We start from the raw sequence: 25264 nt of genomic DNA, 5'->3' as shown, positions 1-25264 counted from the left end.
TCCCAATTTTATTTAATTCTTCTCTGATCTTTATTATGTTCCGCCTTCTGCTGACCTTAGGCCTCATTTGTTCTTCTTTTTCCAATTTCGATAATTGTGACATTAGACCATTCATTCGGGATTGTTCTTCCTTCTTTAAGTGTGCCTGGATTGCTGTATTACTTTCCTCTTAAGACTGCTTTTGCTGTGTCCCACAGTAGTTGGGGCTTTGTGTTGTTGTTGTCGTTTGTTTCCATATATTGCTGGATCTTCATTTTGATTTGGTCATTGATCCATTGATTATTTAGGAGCGTGTTGTTAAGCCCCCATGTGTTTGTGAGCCTTTTTGCATTATTTGTACAGTTTATTTCTAGTTTTATGCCTTTGTGGTCTGAAAAGTTGGTTGGTAGGATTTCAATCTTTTGGAATTTACTGAGGCTCTTTTTGTGTCCTAGTATATGGTCTATTCTGGAGAATGTTCCATGTGCACTTAAGAAGAATGTGTATCCTGTTGCTTTTGGATGTAGAGTTCTGTAGATGTCTATTAGGTCCATCTGTTCTAGTGTGTTGTTCAGTGCCTCTGTGTCCTTATTTATTTTCTGTCTGTTGGATCTGTCCTTTGGAGTGAGTGGTGTGATGAAGTCTCCTAGAATGAATGCATTGCATTCTATTTCCTCCTTTAGTTCTGTTAGTATTTGTTTTAGGTATGTTGGTGCTCCTGTATTGGGTGCATATATATTTATAATGGTTATATCCTCTTGTTAGACTGAGCCCTTAATCATTATGTAATGTCATTCTTTATATTTTGTTACTTTCTTTATTTTGAAGTCTGTTTTGTCTGATACCAGAATTGCAACACCTGCTTTCTTCTCTCTGTTGTTTGCATGAAATATCTTTTCCCATCCCTTGACTTTAAGTCTGTGCATGTCTTTGTGTTTGAGGTGAGTTTCTTGTAAGCAGCATATGGATGGATCTTGCTTTTTTATCCATTCTATTACTTTGTGTCTTTTGATTGGTGCATTCAGTCCATTTACATTTAGGGTGATTATTGAAAGGTATGTACTTATTGCCATTGCAGGCTTTAAGTTTGTGGTTACCAAGGGTTCAGGGTTAGCTTCTTTACTATCTTACTGTCTAACTTAACTCACTTGTTGAGCTATTATAAACACAGTCTGATGATTCTTTATTTCTCTCCCTTCTTATTCCTCCTCCCCCCTTCTTCATATGTTGGGTGTTTTGTTCTGTGCTCTTTTTAGGAGTGCTCCCATCTAGAGCAGACCTTGTAGGATGCCCTGTAGAGGTGGTTTGTGGGAGGCAAATTCCCTCAACTTTTGCTTGTCTGGGAATTGTTTAATCCCTCCTTCATATTTAAATGATAATCGTGCTGGATACAGTATTCTTGGTTCGAGGCCCTTCTGTTTCATTGCATTAAGTATATCATGCCATTCTCTTCTGGCCTGTAGGGTTTCTGTTGAGAAGTCTGATGATAGCCTGATGGGTTTTCCTTTGTAGGTGACCTTTTTTTTCTCTCTGGCTGCCTTTAATACTTTTTCCTTGTCTTTGATCTTTTCCATTTTAATTATTATGTGTCTTGGTGTTGCCCTCCTTGGATCCCTTGTCATGGGAGTTCTGTGTACCTCTGTGGTCTGAGAGGCCATTTCCTCCCCTAGTTTGGGGAACTTTTCAGCAATTATTTCTTCAAAGACACTTTCTATCCCTTTTTCTCTCTTCTTCTTCTTCTGGTACCCCTATAATGTGGATATTGTTCCTTTTTGATTGGTTACTCAGCTCTCTTAGAATTCTTTCATTCCTGGAGATCCTTGTATCTCTCTCTGCATCAGCTTCTCTGCGTTCCTGTTCTCTGTTTTCTAGTCCATAATGGTCTCTTGCATCTCGTTCATTCTGTTTTGAAGTCCTTCCAGAGCTTGTTTTATTTCTGTATTCTCCTTCCTTAGTTCTTGCATATTTCTCTGCAAGTCCATCAGCATGGTTATGACTTTTGTTTTGAATTCTTTTTCAGGAAGACTGGTTAAATCTATCTCCCCAGATTCCTTCTCAGGGGAAGATGTAGCAGATGCTGAAGCTGTCTGGGTTAGTCTTGTCGGGATCATATTTTTTTGCCTTTTCATGTTGACAGGTGCTATTAACTGTCAGCTGGGAGGGCCAAACTTTTCACTTGCTACTGGCCTTTCTTTACTGGGACAACTGCGACCCCTAGTGGCTTGTGTTGGGTAATTGTATGTAGACTGGGTCTTTGTGTTTTGCCCAGCTGGAGTGGAGGAAGCTCCCTTTCTGAGGGCGTGGTCTGCCTTAGGCTGCTTCTCTGCTTTCGCAGCACCCGGAGGGGTAATGGACAGGCGGGCTGTTTGGCTGTTTACCTCCCTGAGGGGTCTCAGGGCTGTTGCCCAGGGGGTTAGTGCACCTGGTTTTCCCTGTAATTTCCAGCCACTGGGCTGTGACCTGTGTTGTTTTCGTCCAGCTGTTCTGTCTCTGTCCCTTTAAGACTTTCAAACAGCACTCGCTTTTCTTTTTCACAGGGGCATCAGCTTCGGAACCCGCTCAGAGGTCTTGCTGCCCTGTTTCCCTAGTTTCCAGCCCTCCACGCATGTACTGTGTCTGCGCTCTGGTGCGGGTGGCTGGGGCTGTGTGTTTAGCAGTCCTGGGCTCCCTCTCCCTCCAGCCGGGAGCTGGGGGGAAGCGTGCTCAGGTCCCGCCGTGCCGTGGGTTGTATCTTACCCCTTTCAACAGGCGCTGGGCTCTCGCACATGTGGATGTAGTCTGGCTGTTGTCCTGTGTCTTCTGATCTCTCTTTTAGGATTAGTTGTATTTGTTGTATTTTCAAAAATATATATGTTTTTCAGAGGAGATTCCCTCTGTCCTACTCACGCCGCCATGTTGGCTCCACCTTCCTTCTTCAAACAGCAGCTTTTAAAGTATAGTCTTATGGGGCCATAATCATAAAACCTACTGATCTCTAGATCCGAATTTGTCCTGTGGGGAACAGTTGCAAAAATGGAGGCTCCAGACATGTATATATGCTTTTTTCCTTTGTGGTCTTGTCAAGCTGTAGTAAGACTGAGAGGGGGTACAAATATGGTGCCTCCTTGCTTACAGTCCTTGGGTATGCCTCTGTGGCCTCTAGATGTGTGGTAAATGTGAAGCCTACTTCTCTGGCTGAAGTTCCAGGATAAGTCAGTAGGCTTTTATCACAGAAGACTAGGGTTGTGTGCCAGTCTACTATCTGCCCAGTGACCTAAGGTTATTGGCCTGGCACAAACAATCTTTCTGATTGTTATAGTACCTCGCTGTTCAGGACTAGCAAATGAACCTCCTTTACATATAACCAAGGCACTTTTCAAATTGGTGCTTTTGTGCTAGATTTTGGGGTGAGTGAGAACACATGTGAGACTTTTAAAAGAAGAATCTCAATTTCCTCTAACATTTTGCATTCTTTGGATGTGAGCCCCAATGGTTTTCTAAGCCAAGCATTGTGGGAGTACATCTCTCCAGTGTAGAACTCAAGGGTTTCTGTGCCTAATGTGTGACGCACCAACCCCTCACTACTCCAGGAGAAATGCTGAACCAATGAGATCCATTCTTATTGTGTGTTGCCATAGCAGATTGGGGATTTTTATTAGTATAAATAAATAATTTTCTTCAACAAAAAGTTAATGCAACTTGATGAATAATAGTACTAGTAAGGTATTAACTTTTTCTGAACCACAGTGTGTTGAAATTTAGCCAGAAATACTGCCTGAGAATTAAGAATATTAGTTCAATGGGCTTTCCAACTGAAAAATATTCATGAAACTGGTTGTTTATGATAAATTTGAGGACTACTGCCATGTAAATGGAAACCATGAGAATAATGTCAATGCTTACTTGTTGACAAAGGGAATTTTATACCAATAACATTAAGTGTCTGAATGGATGATTGAAGGTGACAAGTGTCTTTAAAAGGCCTTGCAAATTAAAGAACCAGGTTGGTTTCTGCCTAAGTACAGAAGGCAGCCACCTAAATGAAAGTGTAAATGATGCACTCAGGTTTATTTTGCTATCTGAAACTGTCAGCATTAGAATTACATTTTTTGATTCAGTGACTGCCTCCAGAAAACACCTCCTAAAGTACACCACTACCAGGGATGGATAGTTTAATAATTCTGAAAATCAGTTATCAGATTCTCTGGCTCTCACTAGTAAACAGAAAGACACAAACCAATGCATTTACTAAGAAATCAAATAACGGTTGATTAAATTAGGTATGGAAAAATGGATGGAAGTGAAATTATTTCACAAAAAAATTAGAACAATTGTAGTTAGAGCTTGGTCTAGCTGGTGCACTGTGAAAAGTTCACTTATTTTTCATAAACACTTTCATCTATATGACTGTGAGAACAAAATCATAAATGTCTATGCAAAATCTCATTCTCTCCTAAAATTTATTGTGTTTTTTTCCCCCACCATGAACTTCCTAGAGGGCTGGGTAGGGTAGAGCTGTAAGGGAGCACCATTCAAGCTCTGAGTGTGCAAGTGTGTATGCACCGATCTACCTGGCAGCTCAGTGTTTAGAAATGTGGCCAGATAGGAAGCTATTTGCTTGAACTTGAAAAAAAATTAGAAGTGATTTGGAATTGTTTCATGAAAAATGAATGGCACATCACAAGTATATGTACATAACCAGTTGTTTGTAATTTAATTTAGTGTTTACAGAATGACAGCAAAAGCCTGCTCTATAGTTTTGCCATTTGGTATGCCACATAGTATAAAAGAATAAAAATAAAGTGCAGATGTATTATTTATCTTTTAGTGTAAAACGAGTGGGTAAACAAATATTTATATAAATATGATTTTTTAAAGAAATTATATAAATTAGCCCTGCAAACCATAGGTCAAAAACTAAAAATGGGCAGTTAGAAGAACAGTCATTTCCAAAATGAAAGATATCTGAGCTCTGCTTCCAGCAAGAACTGTGAACTGTAATGTTTCCAGCCCTAAATTGTTTTACTTTATGCTGTTTCTTCCATGTGAACAGAAATATACTGTGGTAACAGTGACTAAGATTTCTCAGTGGTAAGGTTGGTGTACATGTGTGTGTTTGTGTGATTATACAGGCATATGTTAAAACTGATGGTTGAAAAGGCAAGTGGAAAAAGAGTCCCATAAACATACAGTTGTTGCCAATAAGGAGATTATAGGGAATGCATTTCTATCTACAAAGGTTTGGGAACTCTCTTGAATTTTTCCCCCACAACAAATGGCAGTTATAACATTATTCAAAATGAATTATCAGTATTTACTAAAAAGGAACATTAACGTTAAGGAAAGAGATTTTTAGCAAGATATCTTGGAGGGCTTTTGGAATATTTCTACAAATGCTTTTGTTGTTATTGTTATGGTACTATTAGAAAAAGTCCATCAAGGCCATACAAATACAATTTGCAGATAACCCAATGTTATAAATGGTGACACTATTAGATAACACACAGTTATTACTACGTACCAGATATTGATGATATAGCTAATGTGAAAAAACTTAATAGAGATACAAAAAATAGGTACACAAATATTACTTGGAGAAATGTGGCTAAATAGCATATTTAAAAACTGTCCTGTAACAGAGTTGGAGTCAACAGAATAACCTAATTGCCAAAAAGCTAATGCACTATTTAGCCTCTACTAGGGAGCTAGGGAGGTAATAACACCACACATTTTACCTTGAGCAGGTCATACTTGTATATTAGGACAGGGATCAAGTCTCATTAGACATTTTATTCCTTGAACATATAGTGTTTAGCACACAAAAGAAGCCTAGTAACTAGCAATTAGATTGATGGAAAGAAGTATTATATCATATGATAAAACATAAAAGGAAATATGGAGACAATTTTATGAGGGAGAGCAGAGGAATAGGTCTATCACTGTGGCTAAGGCACCTGGTATTATTCCAGGATGTATTCTTCATTTTTTCTTAGAAATGCAAACACCAATTTGATCTGTACAATGGCTTCTGAAATAAAGGATGATATTTCTGAGCCTCCCCTGCAGACAAGTTCAGTCTTATGACTGGTTTCCTGAACATGTGATTCATTGGTAATTATATGTATACCTTCCAGAAGTTGTCTATGAAGGTAGAGGTGTGACTCCTTTTCTTTTCCTTTTAACTGATGGATAGAATGCAGACATGGTAAGTAAAGTTGGAGCAGCCATCTTTTACACTGAAGTGGAAGTCATGTCTTAGAATTGCACTAAAACGATCTAGCAGGAACCCAAACACTAGGAATCATAGAATTTGTGTACCAGCCCTGGAATGAATACCCCTAGATTTTGTTTATATGAGGGAAAAGTTATTTCACCTAGTTCAAAATAATATTAGATAACACACAGTTATTACTATGTTTGGATTTTTTATTACTAGCAGCTAAGTCTTATACTAATGCAATTCACTTCAAGTGTTTCACAGGTAGTTATGCAAAGTTGGATGAGACATTTGCTATGTAGTTTTGGAGGTTGAATTTGTATCAATTAGTGGAAGCTATATGGAAACATGTTTGACTGACAGTAAGAACTTTCTAAAATTTAGTCACCTAAAGAAGAAAGGAACAGATGTCCACCCATAGTAATGGCAGTCTAGTTAACATAAAACTACCCTTCTATTGAGTAAAACTGGAAAAACTGGGCACAATATAAAAAAACCTGCTTAAAAGCAACAGAGAGCTAAAATCATGGCAAATGCTTATGGGACTAAGATCTGTGAAAAGGTGGGAATGCAGAGATGTGAGTCCAGCATTTGTGATAGTTTTATATAGATAGAATAAGCACTTGCTAATTCCAGAGGAGCATTAATTGCCAAGGAAACTGAGATTGGATTTTCATAATTTTGTATGGCTAAAGAAGACAAAAATTCTACTTGAATTCTGTCAAGGGTCACCCTAATAAAATCCTCATACTTTGGAATGAAACCCTAAAGATTTATATCCTAGGAATAAGATGACACTATAAATAAACCTGCACTCTCAGTGATGGGAGCACAGTGTCAAATTGTCTCAACCCCTATAATTGTGTTTAGGCAAGTAGAAATTACTAGTGCAACTAGACACCTGCTGGAATCAAACAGAAATTTCTCCAAATAAAAAAAATTCCTCACTGGCCTGAAACTAGTTTCACAATTATTTTGCACATGCAATATCTTAAACTAAATTTAAAAATAACCAGATACAAAATAAAACAAGAAAACAATAACACTAACTAGAAACGAAGAAAAACATCAGACATTCAAACATGGGAGTAAAAATATTGGTAATCAGACTTAAAATTAACTACACCTAATTTTTCAAATATATGAAGGACAAGATCAAAAACTGTTGAGAATCAGAAAGTATGAAAAATAGTTAAGTGGAAGTTCTAGAACTGAAAATCAAGTAACTGAAATTAAGAATTCTTTTTTTTTTTCATTCGATCTTAACTATAGATTGGACACAATAGGACACATACTTTGTGAACTGAAAGATAACAAAACTACACAAATAAATTATATAGAATCAAAGAAGCTCAGAGAGAGAGTGGATAAAGCCACTTGTATTCAATGTAGTATTGGAAGTCCTAGCCAGAGTAATTAGGAAAGAAAAACAAATGGAAGACATCAAAAATGGAAAGGAAGAAGCAAAATTATCTCTGTTTGCAGATGATACAACCTTATATGCAGAAAACTCTAAAGATTCTAACAAAAAAATCCTGTTAGAACTAATAAAATAATTCAGCAAAGTTGCATGACACATGATCAACACAAAAATCACTTGTATCTTTATATATTAACAATTAACAATTTTAAAAGAAAGTAATAAAACAATACATCAAAAAGAATACAATAGGATCAAAAAGAATAAATACCCGGGAATAATCTTAAGGAGATGAAAACTTATACACAGAAAACTACCGAACATTACTGAAAGAATTTTAAAGTTATTTTTTATTGGGTAGAGTGCTTTGTAAGATAAAAGATGTTTTGAAGATGGATGTTGGTGATAGTTGTACAAGAATGGGAATGTAGTTAATGCCCTGGACTGTACAGGTAAAATGTTTAAAATGGAAACATTTATGTTATGTATATTTTATGTATACTTGTATATATTTTACCACAATAAAAACAACCTTGAAAGGGCAAACAGCATCATAAGCAAAACCACAAGAAAAAATAAAAGGCTGGGAAATATTTGCAACTAATGTGACAAACAATTTGTTGTGACACAGAAATAGTTCCTAAAATTTTAGTATCACAAGATAAACAAGCCAATAGAAAACTTGGGAACAATATTATGAAAAAGCAGATTGTAAATGCAGACATTAGAAAACTTGTGAACAATATTATGAAAAAGTAGATTGTAAATGCGGACATTAAAAAGGCTCTTAAACATACAAAATATATTCCACCTTATCAGATAAAAGCAAATTAAAACTACAGTGAGGAGGATTCTGGGAATATGGTGGAAATGGCATAATTTTTAAAATCTCAACCCTCAAATAACAAAATATAGAGCAACTTTTGACACTCACAGGAAAATTTAAACCCTCTGAAAGCAGAGTTATCAAAGTAGACTAAATTTGAATTGTCTTCGGGTTTTAAGATATTTGGGTAACTCTCAATACTTCATATGAAATAGTTTACTGAAAATTTATAATTAGTAAGTCTTAAAAGGACAAAATCTCCTCCATTTTGAACTTCATTGGCTATATTTTCTTTCTGCATGTTACTTATAGGCAGTGTTTTCACTTCTAAGCAGTAGATAAAAATGCAGCTGTAACTGTAGATCTAAATAATGTATAGATGTAGTTATATATACATACTGTGGTGAGATGACAGCAGTGACAGCATAAATGTTCAATCTTTCTGAAAACTCACATAAAATGTGTCAGAACAAGATAACAAAATTTAAATGGACAAAATCTTATGGACAAAATTATAACAAAATGAGGTCACGTTATCTTCTAAAATATAAGTTTGTATTTTAAGAACAAGTCAACATCAGCCACAACACTTGCATGGATTCAGCAAATATGTGGTATGAAACAAAGGGAAAAGTTGGCATGTAATGAACCTGGGTACAGGACAATCTCAGAGATCCAATAGGTGTGTTGTGAAAATTATGGGGTTCAAACAGAATAGCACCTGAAAGTTTTTTGTCCAATATGAGAGCAAGTGAATGCAAAGGCTTGTGGTATGGTCCTAGACAGCTAGAGCAGTCTAGTCTCTGTGAACTTTTGAAACTCAGACACCAGATTCGCAGACAGGGCCCACACTGAGGAAAAAAAGTCACTGGGAGTGAGGTCAAAACTGAGGACATTAGAGATAAGAAAGAAAAGTGGAAGACAGAGTCCAAATAAAATTTGGGAAGATGGAATAAAATCAATAAATCTCAGCATTTTAAAGCAATATTTTTGAAGAAGAAACCAAAAGCAGGAGGCAGAACAAAGTATAAAAGAGTAGTTTTAAAAAAATCATATTTGTAATTACATATTGAAAGAGAACACCTGAGAAAACAAGCATTAGGAAAATTCAAATCCATAATGACCAACACCATGGCATATTCTGCAATTACTGGACTCTTAAGTAATGGGGAAAAAAATGGTTTCCTAGGTAAAAAAAAAATCAAGTTAACTTATATTGAAAGAAAATTAGATTGTCCTCAGACTTTTCAGAATAATTTTATGTCAGTTGTAAATGGAGTAATGTGGTTAAGATAAACAAGGGAAGAAAATGCTACCTAATGATTTAATACTCTACAAAGTTAATTTTCAAGTATAAAGGGAATGAATATCATTCAACATGAGAGAATTCAGGTAATATTAGTCCCTTATGTAAGAATAAGTTTTAGATAATGAAATATCTAGCAGTACTGAAATAAGACATGCTAGTGAGTATTAAACACATAAATTACCTACAGAACTAAGACTATATGAGGGTTAAAAGAGATACAGACAGTATAGTGATGTAATGGATATATAGGCAGATGGTGTAGATATATCTACAAAAAATGTGGTAGTTGGGGAGTATATGTATAAAAATATTTTCAACTATTCTTAATCACTGAATTGTTGTAGCATAAGTTTTTCTAAGGTAGTTGTGTGAATAATGTAGAATAAATATATGAATAATTATGGAGTATATTTTTTCTCTTATCCTGAGTCCATGATGTGATATTTGGTGATCAGGATTCACAATCTGAAAAAGATAAAAATATACTGCAATAAAAGTCATATTAAAAAATAATATAAATCTTTATTTTGAGTTTTGCAGTTTTCAGATGCCAGGGTGTGTGTGTGGTGGGAGAAGGTGTGAGAGAGAAATCATGAAGAGACCATAAAACTATAAACTATTAGACTATAACATTAGATGATAATCACTCTATACTGATAGCTATGCTATAAATAGAAAAATAGTAACTGTAACTGCAACATAACTGTAAATATTTTATAGTTATAAAAATAAGTATATAATATGAATATATAAGTAGAAGTATGACCCTAAAAATTTGACTCTATAACTATAAATACAACTCTATAGCCTAATATTATAAAATAATCAAACCACTATCCCTGTAACACAAACTATAACACAAATACCATAATTATAACTGTATATAAAACACTAGAACTATAACAAAAGAACTGCAACAATAATTATAATATGATAATGTTAACAATACCTCTATTATTAAAACTGTAGTAATATAACACTATAAAATTACTATAAATAAATAATATTAACCAAAGAACTATAACTACACCTATGATTCCATAGCTATAATGGAGACTAAATATCTAGAAAAAATACACTATAATAGATCTATGATTCTAAAAACAATAAGCATAATTTAAACTAAACTTATAGTACTACAATTATAACTATAGCATAATCACTATAATATATTATAATTACAGCACTATAACTATTACACCATCATTATAACAATAACACTAAAACTGTATCAGTGATACTTTAACACTATACTTATATCTACTACTATTACAGTATAATACTAAATTATAACACTAACACTGTATCACTAACACTATAATTCTAATATACCCTTTCCTCCATCACTATATCATAACATTATCACTAATATAACACTATCACTGTCACTATATTGTTAACACCAAAACTATAACACTGTAACTATTGTGCCTCTATTCTATTAAAGTATAATATGTATGACTATTTGTATAACACCATAATTATATTAAAGTTTATTACACTAACTATATATCACTAGCACCATATCTATATCAGTACGATTATTAACTTATCACTACATCTATTATCATAGAATTACCACTAATTATAAATTATACCTATACCTATAGTTCTATAATATAATTATACCTCTGACCAAAAGTACATTATAAGTGTCATGCTATCATTGTTTCAAAAATGTATAATTTTAACATTAATACATAGCTTCAGCATTACAGAATAATACCTATAATACTATATCTGTAATTTTAAAGTTATAGTATAGTGCTATAGTTAACAATAGAACATTTACACTATAACTATACCATGATAACTATAACTATACCTATAATTATACAATAGCCCTATAACTATATTAGCAATTATAATTCTAATACTGTAAAAATAACTATAGCACTATAAATATGATATCATCATAATTATATTATTAAATTATAACATTATAAATATAACAGCAATATATTTATAACTACAGCATATTAACTGTATGATAGCACTACACCTATAATTTAGCACACTAAATATAACTGTAGCTCTATATCTATAACTATAACACCATAACTAACATCATAATTTTATAACTAAAATTTTATAATACTCTTACTATAACCTTATACTATATTACTAAAGCATAGCACTAATAGTATAATATAACTATAATCATAATATTATAACAAAACCATAATCACTACAATGTTAGAACTATCACTATAACTATATAACCATAATTATAAATATCGCAGTATAACTATATAATTATACTTATATACCATTATAACTATAACAATATAAGTAGTACTGTGACTCTATAATTAAACTTTATAATTATGATATTATAACTATACTCTATAGCTATAATATCAAATGATATAACTGACAATTTGACTATAACAATATAAACATAATCATAACATTGGAAGTATAATCAAACCATTATCATTACAACCATCAGATATCACTATAGCCATAAAACTACAATTGTAACTATAGGAGTTAAGTATACCATTATAGAGACAACTATAAAACTAACACTACCATTATAACACGAACACTGTGACTATATTAATAACACTATAACAGCAGTATAGCTATAATACTCTCACTACACTTATAACAATATAATAACTATGACATAAACATATACCTATTGCTATGACATTATAACTGTCACTACACTTATAACAATAGAATAACTATGACTATAAACATATACCTATTGCTATGACATTATAACTGTGACTATAACAAAAAATCTTAAACAAGTAGTATTCTAAAATTAAAACTGTGAACTTTCATCCATATGATTCTATAACTTTTACTATGTAACTAAATTCTATAACTATATCACAGAAGTTATCATTATAACCATGCAACTATAATATCACAATTTAATTCTGACTAACATGATAATTATAGAATTATAATGCTGTAATTATAACTGTTATACCATCTTTATAACAGGCCCATGATAACTATAGCACTATAACTATAGTGATAACACTGTATCTATAACCTTGACACAGTATCTATATCGCTATCACCATAATTATTGCTCAGTACTCTAACACTATCACTGTAACTATATTAGCACTGTAACTATAAAACTATCACTGTAACAACTGTATCACTGTAAATATAATTATAGCACTACACTGTAATCTTTATGCTATAATAGTGCTATAACTTTAATCAATATAACTAAAATTATGATTACCAAAATAATTAGAACACTATAATTACAAATACAATAGTAAAATGGTACCTCTAATTATAACACTACAACTATAATTCAACAGTCTAAAATACCATAACTACAACAACATAACAATTACTCTAACACTGTAACTATAATAGTATTATAATACTGTAAACATAACTCTATAACTCTACATTTGTAACAGTATAACTCAATATAACTATATTACTATAACCACATTATAACTATAGCTTTATAATTATAACTTTAATTATGTGCATATATGTTTACATGTATAATAACGTACATATACATATAGTGGTCATACTATACATTTAACAGATATACTAGGTAAGACACACATGCACATACATACAATCACACGATGAGCATTCCTGGCTCACAAATAATTATAATCTTTTTCCCACTAAAATAAACAATGACCAAGGACTCTTAGAGCAATGACTTATTCCAGTTTTGGAGCAAGCAATATTCAATATAAGCCTGGAAGATCTGGTCATACCAAATAGAATGATTCCAAACACTATTTGAATCTAATCAAGCCTTAATACTTACATACAACTTATACAAGTTAAACAACCTGACCAAGAAATAAACTGACTTACCCAGAATGTTGAGCATTCTGCAAAACAGCTGCTCTCTTGAACTAGCCAATGGTATGAAAACAAAACTAAGTGGAGGACACTTTAGATTAAACAACACATAAAAAATAGTACTGTGTACATTTTATGGAGCTAATTTTAATTTAATTCAAACAAAATCAAATTAAAATGTCCTATTTTGAGAATATTGTACACATTTGATTATGAACTGGATGTAGATAAAACCAAAGAATAATTGTTAGACTGTTAGGTGTTAAGGTGGACACAAAGGTTATATAAATAAAATTTTATATTTTTAGAGATGCTTTGCAAAATATAAAAGGATGAAATGATGTCAGAAATTTTCCATGAAATTCTTCACCAAATGAAAGAAAAAAAAAGAAAAGAAAGTAAGATCAATGAGTTTACAAAATCCTGATAATCTTAGACTGTAAAGTAATGGCAGTATAGGATTCATCATACTTTTGTACATTTTTGTATAGGTTTGAAACGCTTTATAATTAAAAGTTTTATAAACATTATATGAAGGTATTACAAACAACTTCAAGAGAATATGTTTGAAATTTTTATGGAAAGAATAATTATTAAAAAATAAACAATCAAAACAGAATAATGAAGAAATATGAAACCTGAATAATCCCTTAATTAACAAAGAATAGAGCAGTAGTCAAAATATTTCCTTGCAATGAACCTTCAGGCTTAATTGTCTTCATGTAAACTTTCCTAAATAATAGAGATACAGGGACTTACTGCCAACTTACTTATGTGCTAGCAAAATATTAATACCAAAACTCAAGGACATTACAAGATAGAAAAAGTTGAGACCAATCTCACACCTTGACATGTAAGTAGATGAACTATCCTAAGCCAAATATAAGCATAATAAATCCAGAAATATATCCAAAAGACCAAAGTTGGATTTCTATCATGAATGCAATTTTGGTTTAATATTAGAAAATCAATTAATGTAAAATATTATTTTAAAGAATGAGAATATGTGATTGTTTCAAGCAACTTGAGAAATACATTTAATAAATCAGGAAAAGAAGGAAGTACTGTTTACTTTATAAAGGATAGCTATGCTTAAAGTACAATAAACACCATATTTAAAGGTGTGTTATTGAAAATGTTTTCTTAGAATTGGGGAACAAGTCAAGGATGTCTGCTATACCAATAGTATTTGACATTGTACATGAGGTCCTAAACAGTAAGAGTACACTACGGAATGGACAGAGGAAAAAGTATAAGTATTAGAAAGGAAGAAAGAAATCTATATTTAAATATAAATAAATTTTTCACAGGAAAATACAGAATGATATATGTAATACTATAATAAATAAAATTTTGAAAATTTGTTGGATATGAAACCAGTATAAAAAGAAACAACATATGGAGGGAGAAGAAAAGATGGCAGCATGAGAAGTGAGGCAGAAACCTCCCAAAACCACATATAACACAAAAATACAGCAAATACAACTAATCCTGAAAGAGCAACCAGAAGGAAGACTACAACAAATGGCCTACATCCAGGGAAAAGAGAAGACTTCACAGAAAAGGGTAAAGTAGCAAAGGCGTGATCCAGTGGGATCCAAGTCCTCCCCCCAACCCAGCTCACTTGTGGGAGGAAGAGAAACAGAGCGGGGAGGGAGTAGAAGCCAAGGACTGCTGAACACCCACCCCTGGATATCTACTCTGGGACCATGAACCCACATTACATGGTGCTCTGGAGATTAGTGGGGTTGAAAAGCAAAAACAGGCAGCATACTCAGAGAGATTGAGATTCCAGCCACTTGTGGAGAACAGGTACCCACAACTGCCCACTCCAGGACAAAAGAAAGGCAGGCACTTTGAAAGACTTCCCAACAGTGAGAGAGCTGCTAAAGGGGCAAGGATTACAGAGAGTTTGCTGCTCAGGAGAAAGGACAGGTGGACAAAATTGTCCTAGCACACTCATCCCAGCAGGTTGGGAACTTTCAGGATCTTCAGGTGCTCCATCCCCCCAGCTGGCAACACAGCACTGAGGCCCCCCCACCACAATACCCAGACTGCTGTTCACAAAACAGCTGCCCCCCACCATCATGCCAGGCCAGCTGGAGGGTGGCCCCACCTATAGTAGCTACAGGGGCATAATGCAGAGGGTCCTCACTGCATGCTTGGCTCACTGGCTCTGGCAGTAGAGACAAGCACTGCAGCTGAGAAGGCAGGAAAGAGTTCTTTCCTCCCAGCAGGCACCAGCACTACTCACCTGCAACCCCCACCATCGTTCCAGGTGCTGGGCAGCTCCAGAGAGGAGAGTTTCTGGACACTAGAGGACCCTGCCTACACAAAGTTATTATTCCATAGTAATCATTAGAAATATGAAACAACGAAAGAATCTGGTACAAATCCAAATTCCTCAAACACTAGAAAGAGGGCTCAGTGAAACTGAAATCACCAATTTTCTTGACAAAGATTTTGAAATAAAAATTATAAACGTGCTCACAGGGCTACAGAAAAACATTCAAGATCTCAAGGAGGACTTCAGGAAAGAGAGAAAATTTGAAAAATACATTATCCTAAATGAAACATACAATGGAAGGATTTAAAAGCAGATTAGATAACGTAAGGAGACAGCAAATGAAACAAATTAGAGAACAGGAATACAAAGAAGCTGAGGCATAGAGACAAAAAAGGATCTCTAGGAATGAAAGAATAATAAGAGAACTGTGCAACCAATCCAAATGGAACAATATTCACATTATAGGGGTACCAGAAGAAGAAGAGAGAAAAAAGGGATAGAAAGTCTCTGAGGAAGTAATTCCTGAAAACTTCCCCAAGCTGGGGAAGGAAATAGTCTCTCAGGTCAAGTAAGTACAAAAATTACAAAGTAAGTGAAGAAACAAAAAGTATGGCCTGACAAAAGAAAATTAAGACATTAATAGAATTTCTGTTGAAACTGTCTTAAGTATGCTCTTAAAGGTAAGAAAAACATCGGCAAGAAAATAAAAGGAACCAGGGGGATAATGCCTCACAAAATAGAGAATATAAAAAAAGAGATAGAAACTATAAAAAAAAAACAAATTCTAGAGCTGAAAAGCACCATAGCTGCAATGAAATATTCACTAGAAAGATTCAACAGAAAATTTGAGTGAGCAGAAGAAAGAATCAGTGAACTTGAAGATAGATCAATTGAGCATATCCAGTCTGAGGAGCAAAATGAGAAAAGAATAAAGAAATGTGAACAGAGCATAAGACATCAGTGGAACCAACATTTGCATAATGGGAGTCCCAGAGGGGGGAAAGAGAGAAAAAGTGGCAGAAACAATATTTGAAGAAATAATGGCCAAAAAAATCCCAAATTTGATCAATGACACAAATATCTACATACCTAAGAAAGTCAATGAACAACAGGAAAGAAAAATTCAAAGATTTGCACACCAACACACAGTATAGTCAAATTGTTGAACGCTAAATACAAAGAATCTCAAATGCAATATAGAGAAGCTACTTGTGTATATGTGGGATCCTCAATAAGATTAACAGTCAGTTTTTGTTAAGAATCCCTGGAAAATAGGAGGCAGTGGATGGAAATATTCAAAGTGCTAAAACATCCTTCAACAAACAGTTCTATGTTTTTCAAAACTAACCTTCAAACCTGAAGGAGAAATTAACACCTTCATAGATAAACAAAACACTAGTAGATCCACATACAGGAAATAATAAATGGTATTTTGCAGCCTGAAATATGATTCTAGATAATAGCTTGAAGGCATAAAAGGAAATAAAGAACAATGGTAAAAGTAGCTACATAGCTAAATATAAAAGACATTATTGCATTTTGGTGTGCAACTCCTTTTTTAAGTGGCAAATGCATAAAACAAGTATGCATTTGTGTTAAATGGCACACACTGTATCAAAATGTAAATTGTTATAACAACATAAAGGAGAAAGATGAACTTACAAAGGAGCAGAGATTTGTAAGCTCTTGGAAGGAAATTTGTATTAGGTTGAACTGAATGTTGTAAAGTCCAGATGGTATTTAATCTTCAGTCAAAATGCCACTTTAGCTTGTTATCTGGACATTAGGGGTTGACACATGCAGGAATTGGCATCTGACATGAGAACTCTTCTCTTGTGAGATTTAGCTACTCGGGATTGCTTCAAGCCTACAGTCTCCAAACTCATCTTATCCTGTGTGACCCTTAGTACAGACAGTATCAGGTCTAAATTTCTTCCTCTACATTATTTAGGAATAGGGAATTTGAGGGTGGTGTCCCTTGCCATTTTTTTGGACTATTCCCCAACTCATTGTAATATCTCTAATGCTATTTCCACTTCTGATAATACTGTGTGGTTCAAAGCCTAGAGGCTGTAGACTCATTCAAATATGAATTTAAATATTAGTATCCACTTCTTGTAAACACCTGCATTTCATAAGTGATTTTTTTCCTTCCCTTTGCCTCTGACCAAAATAAAAAAAAACAGCAGCTGACCCCTTATTGGCTAATAAGCATTCTTTTCACTCAACAAGTGCTATTTTATGGATTCCCATGTTTGAGGGGAGGAGGTGCCTACGTTGGAGTTGAAAAAAACATTTCCCTATAAATTTAAACTTTAGTTCAGCAAATTCAGTAGTTCAATATGGTCTAGCCAGAAGGAAGAAACATAAATAAGCAGACATCCCCAAGTGTTTAGAAAGGTGTTACTAAATTTGGCAGGCCATAACAATTTCTTAGTAAGGTGTTTTTAAAACATTTTTGTGTTCAAGATGTTGTAAAGATCTTCCATCATGAAAGTTGATCCATTTTTATACACGTAGAACAAGTTTTCCAGCATCCTCGGAGGAGACTTCCCTCACTCCATTACACACCTTGCTTACTGTTTAGCGATCTCACTCCCCTGGCAAACTGTGAACTTCTTAAAAGAAAATAATCTGAATTCTATTTCTGTATATTCAGCAACAAGCGCAGTGTCAAAACATGTGGTTCTTATGAAACGTTTGTTAAACAAATGTTTTTAGATCCCATAAGAAAGCCTCAGTTTTACCGGTTAGCTTTATGTCATTTTATTTATCTCTTTAGTCATAATGATCTATGCACAGTAATTGGCTTTGACTCCAAGAGTTAGGATATTTAAAATACAAAATGTCCCTATATATAAAAAGGAAAGCATAATTTAATGACATAATTAACATTTATAGGTAGTTACTAATTACTGAGCACTGCTAACCAGAAATTCCAAGAAGACTCTCAGATTACAATTACTCTCAGATTAGAATCAGATAGAACTGGAACAACCACCTTAGCTGCAAAAGTAAAGTATTTTTAACATGATTTTCATCCTACAAAAAGAAGTAACACAGAGCAAATACTTAAACAAATTCTACCCTTTCATATAGTTCAGTTAGGATTTTAGTATAATGCAGCATCAATTTTTGAATTTTACCCTAAGAGGCCTAACTTTAATTTTATTACCTAAGCAGTTTCTTCCTAAGCCCCTACACATTTCCCCTGTTTATTTTTAAATCTGAATATTGATTTAAATGTTTAGATCATAGACATGTGTTTATAAAGAGCCTGGTATACCAAGTGTTCAATTACTCTCATTTCCAGGGGACTATGGACTCCAGAATGGCTGAGAAGGTACATGTCTCAATGAGTAATGAATCACAGTAACATATGAAGTTAAGTGACTTTCCCTGAACTGATGTCATAAGATCCCATTAGAACATCACTGAAGCATTACATAATATTATCCTTTCAAACACAATGTAGACAATTTTAACAATAACTTATGGTTAACTCAAACAAACAGAAGAAGTCAGATAAGATCACTAATGAAGCCATTAGAATGGTGGCTCCAAATTCTATATGTGAGATATTGGTTCTTTCCAATTATCAATGGCCTAATACTTTAAAAAAATTACGGTATCAAATTACATAAAGAGAAAAGATAAAGAATGACCTTTTCTATTCTGCAACATTCTACCAGGAGTATAATTATTGTAATGATACTTTTTATTGAGTTGCACTTATACCTTTTACAAACTGCTTTCATCTATTTCTAGCTTCCTTATAACAACCTCATAAGCAGTCTAATGTAGATTTATCCCATAATCAATCAATATGAACTTAATGAGTGTCGGCTGTGTACCCACTATTGTGCTAGGTGCTCTGGGTGTTATAAAGAAGTATAAATATAATACTAAAATCCATAATAATAGGAGACAGTCATTTAAGTGATGTTTTGTAACCAGAAGCCCATTTTCTATTACACCTTGCTCTAACTATGACTCAGTTGGGACTACTTCTGCTTCTGGATTAACAAGAGCAAACCATCTTTCATGGAACTTTATTATTGGTACACTTTTCAGGATAAAACTATAATTATGTTTTTAGAGTAATTCAACATATTTCTACAAATACATACACACCTAATAGGGAAAAAAAGTAGTATAGATAAAATAAGGGATTATAATGGTTTCATGCAAGCTTATTATATTTCCCCAATAAATCTTTAGCAAAAAGAAAAAAAAATATTTTTTTCTGGAACTAAACATACTACTTAAAACTACATTAAAAGGTACACAATTAAAATACAAAATTTGTAGATTCTGTACTTAATATATTCAAGTTGCAATATTTTAGAAATTTATATTATTTCTCAAAACAATACCATTAAGCCCAATGATTTCTAAAATATTTTTAAATATTTTAATTAAAAAATTTTAATCTTAGATAAAACAGATCCCTTAAACAGCTAATTCTTCCTTTACAAACCCATTTAAAATGAACATAGCTTTCTCCACTTAAAAATTAAATGAATTAAGGAGGAAGAGTATCCTCCAAGTCTATCATGACAACTGTATGTCAGAGTGGAAGATATTCTATTGCAGAATACAACCAACCATAAAACAGAGATATATATACACACATTGTAGCATACTTGTAACCATTATCAAGAAAGAGACATAATTTTACCCTAAAATTCTACATACACTAATATGTTTTGTATCATGATGTTTGCTAAGATATATAACTTCATTTGTTCCATAAATTCCCTTTAGGGCCCACTACCATCTTCAAGAGGATGTATTAGTCAAGGAATTAATTGTTGCAATTCAATGCCAACATCACTTTTTGTACAAATGACAACTTATCTTAAGTAATTATGCAAAAGCTGTAACCAACTGAAATATGAATACTGCCTGTTTGTCCCACTGCTCTTCAGATCAGCTATATGATTGTTAATGTTCGTAACAGGGCAGTAATTAAATTACAGAACATTAGCTACATGATTATTATGATCATAAACTGCCATAAAATGGAAGTCCATGAAATAAAATCTAAAACTCAGAGTTTCTAAAGCAAAATTATACCATATCTCCTACTTTCTTCTCTATGCTCTTCACCTCAAAAACCATACAACAATGATGTCCACACTACATGAAAAGAATGTTCATGGAAACTTTTTTTGTACTTCATGGAAGCTTTCAAATACTGCTATAAATGGCATCATTGCTAGACCCATTTCCCTCTTTTTCTTGCCAATGTCATCTCTTCTAACCAAATTCTCTTGTGTCCATCTCCTAAACCCCAACTTTAAGACTTAATCACACTTAATTCCTGAGATAACTCTGACCCTATACCCCTTCCTGTGGTGGCCCAGGTTAGAGTATTATGTCTGTGCTCTGTATTATTCTGCATTATATGCTTCATTGGCTCTCAAGTCACAAGCTACTAGCTCTTTGAAATTAGCTACCACATGTCAAATTACTGGAGTGAAGATAGGCTTTTATAAAGAGTGCAGAGATAACTGGGTCCATATCTTAAAATATATACAATAATAAATTATAAATGTAATAGGGATCTAAATGTAAATAATAATAATAATAATAATAATAATAATAATAATAATAATAATACCAAACAAGTTCTAGAAGAAAGTAAGAGCAAGCTATTCTTTAACTTGTATGTAAGGAAAGACTTTCCAACTATGACTTTCTAACCATGAAATTATATGGAAAGATTTGCAGGACACGATGTTAAGGTGAAAAACCAAATCTCAAAAGAGTATTTCACTCTTTGTGTAAGAAATAGGATAAATTAAAAAAAGAACATATTTATCTGCTTGTTTGTGCAAAAGACACATTTGAAATATACAAACTAAAAACTGAGTAAGTTGGTTACCTACATATGATGCATGGAAAAGGAATGGCAAGGGAGGAACTGGAACTGTGTAGCAGAAATTAGGAGGAATGAAACTTTTTAGAAAGTCTGAATCTTAGAACACATTAATGTTTCAGATAAACTTTATATGTTAAACACATAAACAAGTAATTAAAACCAACCAGGACTGAGGGTAGGGACTCAAATGGAATTCAAACACTAATAAATGAATCTAATAAATAAATAACAATCATACTGAAATAACTGAGATAGAAAATAACTGATGTAACTATACTATGCAAATAGGTTGTAGATAATGAAATCCCAGTAACCATGAGCATACCTAGCACCCAGATCTTGGTCTCTAAATACAATTATTCTATAAAAAGAATCAGGACTCCTAGGAAAATTGGTGGTGGATCCAGGTCTGGGGCTGGGAAAATGCAAGATGAGACTGAAGTAATTTCTATTTCACAAAAAGAAAAACGTACAAAAAAATATGGGGCCTCTCAAAAGGATACAGGAGAGACTTCTAGTCTCCTTATATGGAATAGATTAATTTCTCCATGAACCTCTCACTAAGTACAACTATGAAACTTGTAAAAAATCAGAAGAATCAACAAAAGGATAACACTGGAAAGTGGAAAGAGGAAGGTAGAATGCCTAAGGGTCCAAGAACTAGATAAAGAAGACAGTAGCAGTATGTCTAAGGATGTCTGACCTAAGAGCAGAAAATGGTCTGGACCCAGAAAATCCTGACAGTCAACAGAGCAACAGAAAATAACGGTGAATTCATGTATCTTCATTCTTACCCAGGATGTAATAGACTTTCACCAACACCCTGCAAACCCAGGAGCACTGGCAAGAGGGATCAATTTCTAGACCACTGAAAATAAGTTTCCAGGAGAACAACTCTCCTTCCCTGGTACATATGAGATTCCACTGTCCCCTACCTCAAGATGGTCAGGCAGGTGGCAGGGGCAGCACTGTCAAAGGGGATCCTGCCACAGCAAGAACTTGACCCTGGAAGCCTCATCATCTTTTCTAGTCCTGAGATTCCATTCTCCTGTCTAGAGATACAATGGGGCCAGGTGGCTCAGGCAAGGATGATCCCACTATTACAAGTTCCTAGACCTAGACAACTCTTTGTCTCCACGGGTCTGATAAGCCCTTTCATCAACTAGGGATACTTTGTTAGGGATTCCTGAAAAAAGAAGGATTTGGATCAAGAATTATTTTTCATTTCTATAGGTTGGAGAATCCCTTACTAAACTAGAAATACCACATGGCCAGGTGGCTGGGTGTCACTGGCAGAGGGAACCAGCCCAAACAAGTTCCCAGCCTGGGAAGCATTATTTATATCCATGGGACAGAGAATGACTTTACCCAATGGGAGACAATGAGCAGCAAAAGAGCACTAAAAGGGAGAATTTGCCACAATAAGCACATATCACTTGAAGTATGCTTCATCCCCAGAGGACAGAGATTCTCTTCCCTCACCTAGAGACACTAAGTGACCAGATTTGGAGAAACTTCTTCTGCACTCTCAGGCTGCACCAGCAGGGAATAGAGACTTGGAGAAACCAGAAAAATATATGAGAATAAAACAGAATTTTTAAAACTCTGCAGATTAAATTAACATTGGAACCATAGCCCATACAAAATAGTCTATAACAAAAGTGCCAAAGCCAAACTGTAAAAATAGAGATTTGAATAAGACCCATAGGACTTGGGTGAAGGGCCAATTATACTTTCTCCCTAAGATCAGGAAAACAGCAAAGATGCCAACCTTCATTTTTTAAATTTTAAAAATTTTGTTTGCTATTCTTTTTCTAACTTTACTGATCTTTAATCAACATATAACATTGTGTGATTTTGAAGTGTTCCATGTGATGATTTGATATACATACATATTATAAAATGATTACCACAAAAAGGTTAGTTACACACCCATCACCTCACATACTTTCCTTTTTTTTTTTGGTGAGAACTTTCAAGATCTCTTTTAGCAATTTTCAAGTATACTTTTACTAACTATCGTCACCATGCAATCCAGTAGACCCCTAAAATATACTCATCTTATAACTGGGAATTTTTATCATTTGACCATCATCCCCATTTCTCTCACCCCTCATTCCTTAAGATGACCCATCTACTCTGTTTCTATGATTTCAGCTTTTTTATATTCCACATATCAGTGAGATTATACAGTATTGGTCTTTCTCTTTCTGACATTTCACCTAGCATAATGCCTTCAAGGTTCATCCATGTTATCACAGAAAGCAGGATTTACTCCTCTTTTATGGTTGAATAATCTCCTGTTGTATACATATACCATATTTTCTTTATCTATTCAACATATATAATACTTTCTTTATTTATTCATCACTCTATGAACATTTAGGTTGTTTCCATGTCTTGAGATTATAAATATTGCTGCAATGAACATAGGGGTGCTAATATCACTTTAATATAGGTATTTAATTTTCTTTGGATATATATATATATATGTGTGTGTATATATATATACACACACATATATATATATATTTAATTTTCTTTGGATATATATATACACAGAAATAGGATTCCTAGATCACATGATAGTTTTATTATTAATTTTTTGAGAAACCTCTGTACTATTTTCAGTAGTGGCTTTACCAATTTACATCCTAACCAACAGAACACAAGGCTTTGCTCGTCCCTACATCCTTCCCAGCCCCTGTTATCTCTTGTCATTTTTTATAATATCCACTCTAACAGGTGTGAGGTAATATCTCATTGAGGTTTTAATTTGCATTTCCCTGATGATCAGTGATGTTGAGCAAATTTTCGTATACCTAATGGTTATTTCTATGTCTTTCAAAATAATTTCTATTTGAGTCATTGGACCATTTTTAAATTGGATTATGCATTTATGCTAGTTGCATGAATGCCTTAAATATTTAGGATATTAATGCTTAATCATATGTATGATTTATAAATATTTTCTCCCATTCCTTAGGTTGCCCATTTGCTTTGGTGATCTCTTTTTTTCTCTGTAGAAGCTTTTTAGTTTGACATAGTCCCAACTTGTTTATTTTTGCTTTTGTTGCTTGTACTTTTGGAGACATATCTAAAAATATCATTGCCAAGATCAACTTCAAGGAGGTTTTTCCCTACTAGAAATAAATTATACAAAGAAAACAAAAAGGCTCATAAACACATGGAGGCTTAACAACATGCTCCTAAATAAACAATGGATAAATGACCAAATTAAAACAGAGATCAAGCAATACATGGAGACAAATGACAACAACAGCACAGTACCCTAACTTCTGTGATAAGCAGCGAAGGCAGTTCTAAGAGGGAAGTATATAGCAATCCAGGCCTATTTAAATAAGGAAGAACAATCCCGAATGAATAGTTTAAATTCACAATTAATGAAACTGGAAAAAGAGGAACAAATGAAGCCCAAAGTCAGCAGAAGGAGGGACATAATAAAGATCAGAGAAGAAAGAAATAAAATTGAGAAGAATAAAACAATAGAAAAAATTAATGAAACTAAGAACTGGTTCTTTGAAAAATT

Source organism: Manis pentadactyla, chromosome X (assembly GCF_030020395.1).
Source record: "Manis pentadactyla isolate mManPen7 chromosome X, mManPen7.hap1, whole genome shotgun sequence".
Classification (NCBI taxonomy): Eukaryota; Metazoa; Chordata; class Mammalia; order Pholidota; family Manidae; genus Manis; species Manis pentadactyla.
This window is presented reverse-complemented; position numbering follows the sequence as displayed.